Source organism: Trichosurus vulpecula, chromosome 4 (assembly GCF_011100635.1).
Source record: "Trichosurus vulpecula isolate mTriVul1 chromosome 4, mTriVul1.pri, whole genome shotgun sequence".
NCBI classification, from domain to species: domain Eukaryota; kingdom Metazoa; phylum Chordata; class Mammalia; order Diprotodontia; family Phalangeridae; genus Trichosurus; species Trichosurus vulpecula.
Genome location: NC_050576.1, coordinates 76,102,125 through 76,110,603, shown reverse-complemented (window position 1 = coordinate 76,110,603; position 8,479 = coordinate 76,102,125). Strand labels below are relative to the sequence as shown.

Here is an 8,479-nt window from a genome sequence, read left to right as displayed (position 1 = left end):
TTTCATGAGCTTACATCCTAATGCTTTTATTCAACTACAAAAAGCAGTTATTTGATCCAGTGGCGCATAAGTCCATAGAACATTGAATGTTTAAAAACAGTAGCAAGATATCCACTAGTATAAGGACCATTTCTAGCTAAACCCCATGGGGAAAAATGAGAATAAAATAATGATATTAAATAATAACTGATCTCTAGATAGCACTTTAAAATCTGCAAAGCACTTCAGATACATCGTATATGCAGGGTATCTCAAAAGTCCTGGTGCCATTTTAACCTATTACAGCCTAAAAGCTCATCAAGCTACTTTAACTTAAAAATTCACTAAGACTTTCGGAACACCCTGTTTACTATGTTTACTCTGTCTATGTTACTCTGTCATAAAAAAAAATAAGTTATTCTCTCCTTGATCTATTTTCGAGGTCAATTGTTTTTCACATGAGATTTTTCACATTTTCTTCTATTTTTTCATTCTTTTGACTTTGTTTTATCTTTTTTTATGTCTCATGGAGGGTTAGAATTAGGGTTAGCTTCTACTGGCCCATTTCTAATTTTTGAGGAATTATTTTCTTCAATGAGCTTTTGTATCATTTTTACCATTTGGCCAATTCTGTTTTTTAAGGTATCATTTTCTTTGGTATTTTTGTGCCTCTTTTATCAAACCATTAATTATTGTCTTTTTACAATTTTCTTCCCTTGTTCTTATTTCTTTACTCAATTTTTGCTCTACCACAATGTTACTCAGTTCCCCAAATATTTGAAAAACAATGCCTTTATCAGAGAAATCTGCTGTAAAAATTCCTTCCCAGTTTCCTGCTTTCCTTCAAATTTTGACTTCATTTGGTAAACTTTTTAATTTCATATAATCAAAATCATCCATCCTGTGATTCCTCTCTATCTCTCGTTTGGTCATAAACTCTTCCCTTATCCATAGACCCAACAAGTAAAATTTTCCATGCTTCCCTAATTTGCTTATGCTACCACCTTGTTTTTGTTTTTTGGTTTTTTTTTTTTGAAGGGGGAAGGCAGGGCAATTGGGGTTATGTGACTTGCCCAAGGTCACACAGCTAGTAAGTGTGTCAAGTGTCTGAGACTGGATTTGAACTCAGGTCCTCCTGACTCCAGATCAGGTGCTCTACTCACTGCGCCACCTAGCTGCCCCTATGCTATCACTTTGAAATTAATAATTTGAATTCACTTTATATTTATTCCAACATCCCTTCATGTGTAGTCTTCCTCCATTAGAATATAATATCTTTGAAGACAGAGAGTAGCTTACTTGTTTGTATTTGTATTCCCAGCACTTAGCACAGAGCCTGGAACACAGTAAGTGCTTGACGAATGTTTGGTCTGTCTATAAACTTAAATATTAAAGCAAGTTGTGAATAATAGATTTGCAGTTTCATATTCCACCTTCTCTTTCTATTCTACTGTGTATACAGAAGTGATCATCTTAATTTGTTCTTAATAAGTTCAGAATAAAGAAACATAGAAGTAAAAAAATAAAAATGATTCTTGCAGTGTACCTAACCTGTCCCGAATATGACCATCTCATCTAAAATAAATCAAATGGATAGAATGTGTCCACCAAGGATAATATTTTCACAGGGACTTCCAGTCCTGAAACAGGGATAATTGCCAATTGGTTAATGCCAGCACAGCTTAGATTTAATCATACCATGCATGTGACATCAGACACAGGACTACACATGTAGAAAGCTGGCACAGAAGTTAAATGTCTTCTGATAGATTTCTCATCTCTCAGTAGAGCACAAGCAGGATACAGACAGTTAATTCACCAAATGATGTCCATACCAAGATTAATCATAGAATCTTTGACAATTATCATAGTCATGACTACATAGTAATCAGGACATCAGGATCACTAACTCTAGGATACCAGGAACTTTGCTCAAGAATCTGGCTCATGTCCTGATCTGTCCTTATAACACTAACACTGGAAAAAATGGGATTATGTGACCAATAAAGAACAAGACACTCCCTCTGATCCTAATGACCTCTCAATCCTCAAATAGAGATTATTCAATAATATGCATTAATATGCAATAATAAAATAGAGAGAAAGCAATTTCAGCTGTTTCTATGGCCTAGGATATCAAAAACCTTAACAAAGTAGAAATCTAATACACTAATAGCAGAGTAGGCTAATCTATAACCCCTAACACATGCACACACCATCCCCTCCTCCACCACCTACCACATTCTGGTAAGGCTATACAAGTCAACCCATGGGCCTATAACAGAACTCAGCTCTACCCAATCCCCTCTTCTCCGAGTACTTTGGAAAACTGAAAGGCAGAAGCTTACTCTGTCTGATACTGCAGTGCTCTATATTTCAATAGTTCTCATCTAGAGAACTGAGGAACAAAGGGAACTGGGATAGGATACCATAGTGTACCTAGAACCACTTTCTGAAGCAAAAGACCCAGCATCTAGGCAGAGCTATCTCTATTCTCCCAGAAGTCACTTGGGCAGAGACTAAGGCTAGTAAACATGAATTTTACCATGAGTGAGAGGAAGCTGAGATAGTTTTGAGGTCTAGCCCCCAGGCACACCATAATCAAATGGGAAGGAGTCAGAGAGTGAACAATAAGAGAATATGATGGGACAAGATTGAGATTACCAAAGCTCTCAGGAGGTTAAAGACCTTAAGTATAAACATATAAATCAGTTGAGAAAATGTTAATAACAGAAGGAAATTTGGCCTCCAGATCAGCTAAAAGAGTCCAGATATCTATGAATAAATATTGTAAGACATAGGAAAATAAATCTTTATATGATGAGGCAGAAGACTCTGTGGATTCCCAAGAGATTAGAGAATCACAGCAAGATGTACTTAAATGGTTTAAAAGGAAAAATAAGAAGTGAAAGTAGAATTTGTGGTCTGTTTAGCAGAAATAATTGGCAGAATAGAAAAACGTGAATCAACAGTGTCAAATTTCACCAAAGAAACAAAAGAGAGAATAACTGAGTAAGAATGCGAATACCCTGAAGTAAGAAACAATCTGAAAGAAGAAAAGCATAAAAACAATAATGTTCAAAGAAAACATGATCTCCACATAAGTAAAACATTGATCTCTAAGACAAGATGCATAGACACTACTTTAGGACTATAGGTCTCCCAGAACAACATGAAAAGTCCAAATACCTGAACACCCTAATACAATGAATGATACAATTAAGCTGCCAAGAACTTCTGAGCACAAAGAACAAAATGACAATCAAAAAAATTTGTACAGGGGCAGCTAGGTGGCGCAGTGAGTAGAACACTGGCCCTAGAATCAGGAGGACCTGAGTTCAAATCCAGCCTCAGACACTTGACACATGTACTAACTGTGTGACCTTGGGCAAGTCACTTGACCCCAATTGTCCTGCCAAAAAAAAGAAAAAGAAAAGAAAAGAATTCATAGATCTCCTCCAGAAAGAAACTCAAGGCTGCAAACAACAAGATACATAGTGGCTAAATTTAGCAATTCCATGGAATACATGGAATAAAAATAAGTGCCTGAAAAAAGTTTACCATCCATCAGGTGAATCCAAAAAATCAGGAATTGCAATAGTGCTATCAGACAAAGCAAAACCAAACATTTGCAACATAGCAACACAACAAGATATAAAAAGGAAACTACATTATGCTGCAAGGAACCATAGACTACAAACCATTATCAAGATTAAACTTATGTGTTTCAAATGCTTTAGTATCTAAATTCATAAAGAAAATATTAACTGAACTCTACAAAAAGACATAGACAGTAATATGATAGTGGGAAATGATTTCAATGTCCTTTTCTCAGATTTGAACAAATCTAACAGAAAGATAAAAAAAATACAGAAATTAAACAAATTGCCAGAAAACCATTGTTCTGAAAAGTGATTTCTTTTTTAAAAGAATATTTATAGAAGCTCTTTTCTTTAAATCACTCTCACTTTTTATTGATTCCTCCCCATCTAGTAGCCTACCCTTCTACTGAATAATTATAGTCAAACAAAACAAATCAATACATCAGCCATATTTGAAAATATATGTCTCATTCCTCACCTCTAGTCTGTGCTGAGAGGCAAGAGGAAAGTTTCATCATTAGGTTTCTGAAGTCATAACTGGTTGTGGCATTGATCAGAGTTCTGTTATCAGTATTGTTTTCCTTTACATTACAGTGGTCATCATGAAAATTGTTCTCCTCGTTCTGCTTATTTCACTCTGTATCACTTCACAAAAGTCTTCCCAAGTTTCTCTCAATTTGTCATTTCTTATGTACAATATTATTACCATTATATTCATAGGCTCTAGTTTGTTCAGCCCCAACCCCTTGGACACCTTCTCTGATTCTAGTTCTTGTTCCTATAAAATATGCTCAATAAAAAATTTTGTATATATGAGACCTTTACCTCTGTCTTTAATCTCTTTGGGGTATATGCCAAGCAGTGATATTGCCGGATCAAAGAGTATGTACCAGTTAGTGGTTCGTGGGCACAATTCCAAACTTTTTCTTCTCAAACATCCCAGAAGCTAGCACCCATAAGGTACCCACTCAGTGTCACAAATCTAGATGCCACAGAAGCGAAGGGACAAGACTGGCTTTATGGGTCAGCCTCACTGACTTATCTCTATCTCTAGCCTTCATCTTTCAGGCTTGGTGCATCCGATGTCATCATATCTGAAATCCAACCCACGTAAGTGCTGCTAACGACAAAGTCAACCAGAAATTGTTCCAGTCCTGGAAATCCCTGTGAAAACATTTTCCCATCCCCCACACACAAAAAGTATAAACAGTAGGTGGGAGGGGAAGATTGAAATCCTAAGCTCATAGCAACCCATCACAGAATCTTAAATTCCCCAAGTATGTAACCAGATAGAGCACTGGGACTCTGGAAGACCCAAGTTCAAATCCAATCTCAGGCATTTACTAGCCATGTGATCTTGGGCAATTCACTTAACCTCTGCTTGTCTCAGTTTCTTTAACAGCAAAATCAGGATAATAATAGTACCTTCCCTCCCCTCCCCAGCCCTTGTCCCATGTTGTTAAGATAAAATGAGAGAATTTTTATAACGCTCTTAGCATAGCACCTTGTGCAAAGTAGGTGCCATATAAATGTGCTATTATTATTCTTAAATAAACGATCCAAATCCCCACTCATTGCTCTATACCTCAGCAAGCCTTTTCTCTCATGAGTGTAGAGTTTCATATCCAAACCCAAGGACGACCTACACAGAGGAGACATCCCCAGGAAGAAAAGAGTTTCTTTTTGAAATCCATACCCTCTGATCTCATCAAAGCCTAAAACATCCTCTGCCCAGCCTTCAGATATTCTACCCCACTGCCCTCCCATTCTATCTCAGTGATATTGAAGCCATGCTTTTTACAACATACAGTTTCCCACCAGGACACATCAAGGGAGGATTCATCTGCTCCCATCCTTCTCCCCTCCTCTTTCCTTCTCCCCATTCTCTTCCTCCTTCTCCTTTGTCTTTTCCTCTTCTGCTTCTTATTTTCCTCCTTTGAGTCCCTCCCTGGCCCTTCAATAAGCATCCATTCCACCAGCCAGGCTCTGAGCCTTAGCAAAACAAGAAATGTTTACTGAATTTAATTGGCAGGCCACCCTGGGTATTGAGGATTCCTGGCAGTGAGAGTATTTTCAGACTATGGGCTGGTGCGCCACCTTGTGGCATTCCCTTGCAATCTTCCCCTCTGGCTGCAAGAGAGAGGTGTGAGGGTAGTGATGCTTGCTAGAATCCATCTGTTGTTCCCAGAAGCCTGGCAGGGAATCCTAGAGGCGATGATGGCTGCCATATGACTCAGGGAGAGAGGGACTATCTAAACCATGGAGTGGTCCATTTTCACGCCCTAGATGATCATATTACCAAGAAGGGCTCTATGTCCACCAGGAAAATCAACCAGACAAAGAAAGGTCTAGAATCCGGGCCTGAAAGCAAGCAATTCATAGGATATTGGTGCTTTTAGACGCAGGACCTTCAGGATAATCTATATCAACACCCTTATTTTACAGAAGAGGAAAGTGAGACTCAGAGACGTTTAAATGAATTGGTCAAAACTTGGAAAACTCATCTTCCTGAGTTTCCTGAGAAGAACCTCATTCCCTGAGAAAGAAATTTTTTCCTTTGTTGGACAGCTCTAATTGTCAGAAAATTGCCAAATTTGCCTCCCTGCAATTTCAACCAATAAACAATCGCTGACTGTTTCCCATGCCTGAAATTCTCTCCCTCCTCATCTCCACCTTCTGGCTTCCCAGGCTCCCTTCAAGTCCCATTTAAAATCCCACCTTCTACAAAGAGTCTTTCTTGATCCGCCTCAATTCTAGAGCCTTCCCTCTATTGACTATCTCCAATATATCCTATCTTATCTTGTTCATACGTAACTGTGTGTTAACTCAAACCCTACTGTGAGGTCCTTGAGAGCAGGGGTTGTGTTCGCCTTTCTCTGTTTCCCTAGCACTTAGCACAGCCCTTCCTCGTTTAAATCCAATTCATTTGCAAGTCATGGCATAACCTTCTTGATGGCACAGTCCTCTTCAAAAAGGAAGGACAAACAATGACAGCATTTAGCATAGTACCTGGAATATAGTCGGTGCTTAATAAATGCATATGGATTGACCAGCTGAATCATATAGAGCATTACATGGTTAGATTTCACAGAGTAAGTGGCAATTCCTTAACTGTATATGTATCATAAAGCTTACTAGGACCTCTTCCGTTCTTATCAAGGAGAATGCTAACCTCTCCTTTCACGCAAACTAAGCCATCTTTTGCCTCAGCTCTTATCCAGCCTTTAATTATGAAGGGGCATTGCCTCAGACAAACTGAGACCTGGGAAAGACCTTAGCTTAAAAAGGCCAAGGCTTCCCACTGTATCCAGGGCCATCTCCAGTGGTCTTGACCTATGTCTTACCACTGGACTTCAATGACTCTGGAGGAGAGAGTGAGGCTGGTGACTTGGCACAACTCTGCCTCACTTAAATCCAATTCCCTTGCAAGTGAAAACATCATCCTGCTGATGTCATTGGTCCTCTTTGAGAACAAAGGATGAACAGCAGCTACAATAGAATATTATATTTACTCAGTACTTCTCCACCCTCCACCACCCCCAGTGGGGCATGCCTAACCTACTTGGCTGAGCTTGGGACTCCCCTAGTTAATAACTACCAATATCACCTGGGTTAAATTCTAATATAGGACTACAGGGTTTAGAGCTGGAAGAGACCTTAGACATCACTTATTCCAAACTCTCCATTATGAATCAGGAAAATGAGACCCACAAAAGTTATCATTAACAAAAAGTCATGCAGATGATAAGTAGCAGAGTCAGGATTTGAACCCAAGTCCTCTGACTACAAATCTACTGCTTTTCTCACTATTGCTACTAATCAGAACTATAGCTAGGATAAACAACCAGGGTTTTTTCCCAGGGCACCAAAATTTTGAGAACACAAAAACTTTAAATAATTCTTTTATAAAGAGTGCATAATTTTAAAATTTGTTACATTTACATTTTGACAACATTTTCACTCCTCCAACACTATAGAAACTAGTTAGCAAAAATAATTAGTTAAAGTAGGAAGCTAACAGATGGCATACTTCCTCTTCCTCCACAAGCCACCCCTGCCACAGCCTCCACACCAGGTGAGCTACTTCTTCTCGTCACCCCTGAAGTGACCTCTCCGACTGTGGGCTCTCCCCACAAGTGGGTCATGTTGGAGTCTCCCACATCACGGTTCATCCGAGGCATATTCCAGGCTATTTGCCCTGAATGCTAAAATTCTTAGGTATGGCTCCAGTCCGAATGTAGCCCTCATGTTATCTATCCATTGACTCTTGTGACCAGCCATCTCCTTTTCCTGTTGTTATACATGTCATCTATTAAGTCTTTTATATCATTTCTTGTACTCAACCATTGTTGATATCACGCTATATAGTCCAATGGTGTCAAACTCAAATAGAAACAGAAGCTACTAACCCATACATAAGGATCTCTGCAGGTGCATATTGACTTAGAAAACCACATATTAACATTATTTTTGTTTTGTTGTAGGACTGCTAGGTGGCACGATGGATAGGGCATTGACCCTAGAATCAGCAAGACCGAAGTTCAGATTCAGCCTCAGATACTTACTGGGTGTGTGACCCTGGGCAAGTCACTTAATCTTGTTTGCCTCAGTTTCCTCATCTATAAAATGAGCTATCGAAAGAAATGGCAAACCACTCCAGTATTTTTGCCAAGAAAAACCCAAATGGGCTCACGGAGAGTTGGAAACAACTCAACAGCAATAACAAAATGTTTTATCGTATTTGTATTTATTTTGTTAAATATTTCCCAGTTACATTTTAGTCTAATTTGGGCTGCACACTGGAATGTTGTAGGCTGTGTATTTGACATTTCTTCTGTGATCTACTTAAATTCATTTTGTGGGTTTTTAATTATCTCCTAAATTACTTGAAATTTTGT

General features: G+C 38.7%; 1 non-coding gene across 1 annotated transcript; it reads right to left on the bottom strand.

Annotated features, from left to right (window-relative positions):
* Positions 1–6,647: 6,647 nt before the first annotated feature.
* LOC118849351 lies at positions 6,648–6,772 on the bottom strand. Its single transcript, XR_005010399.1, has one exon. It is a non-coding gene; the product is annotated as a U6atac minor spliceosomal RNA (small nuclear RNA).
* Positions 6,773–8,479: the final 1,707 nt, after the last annotated feature.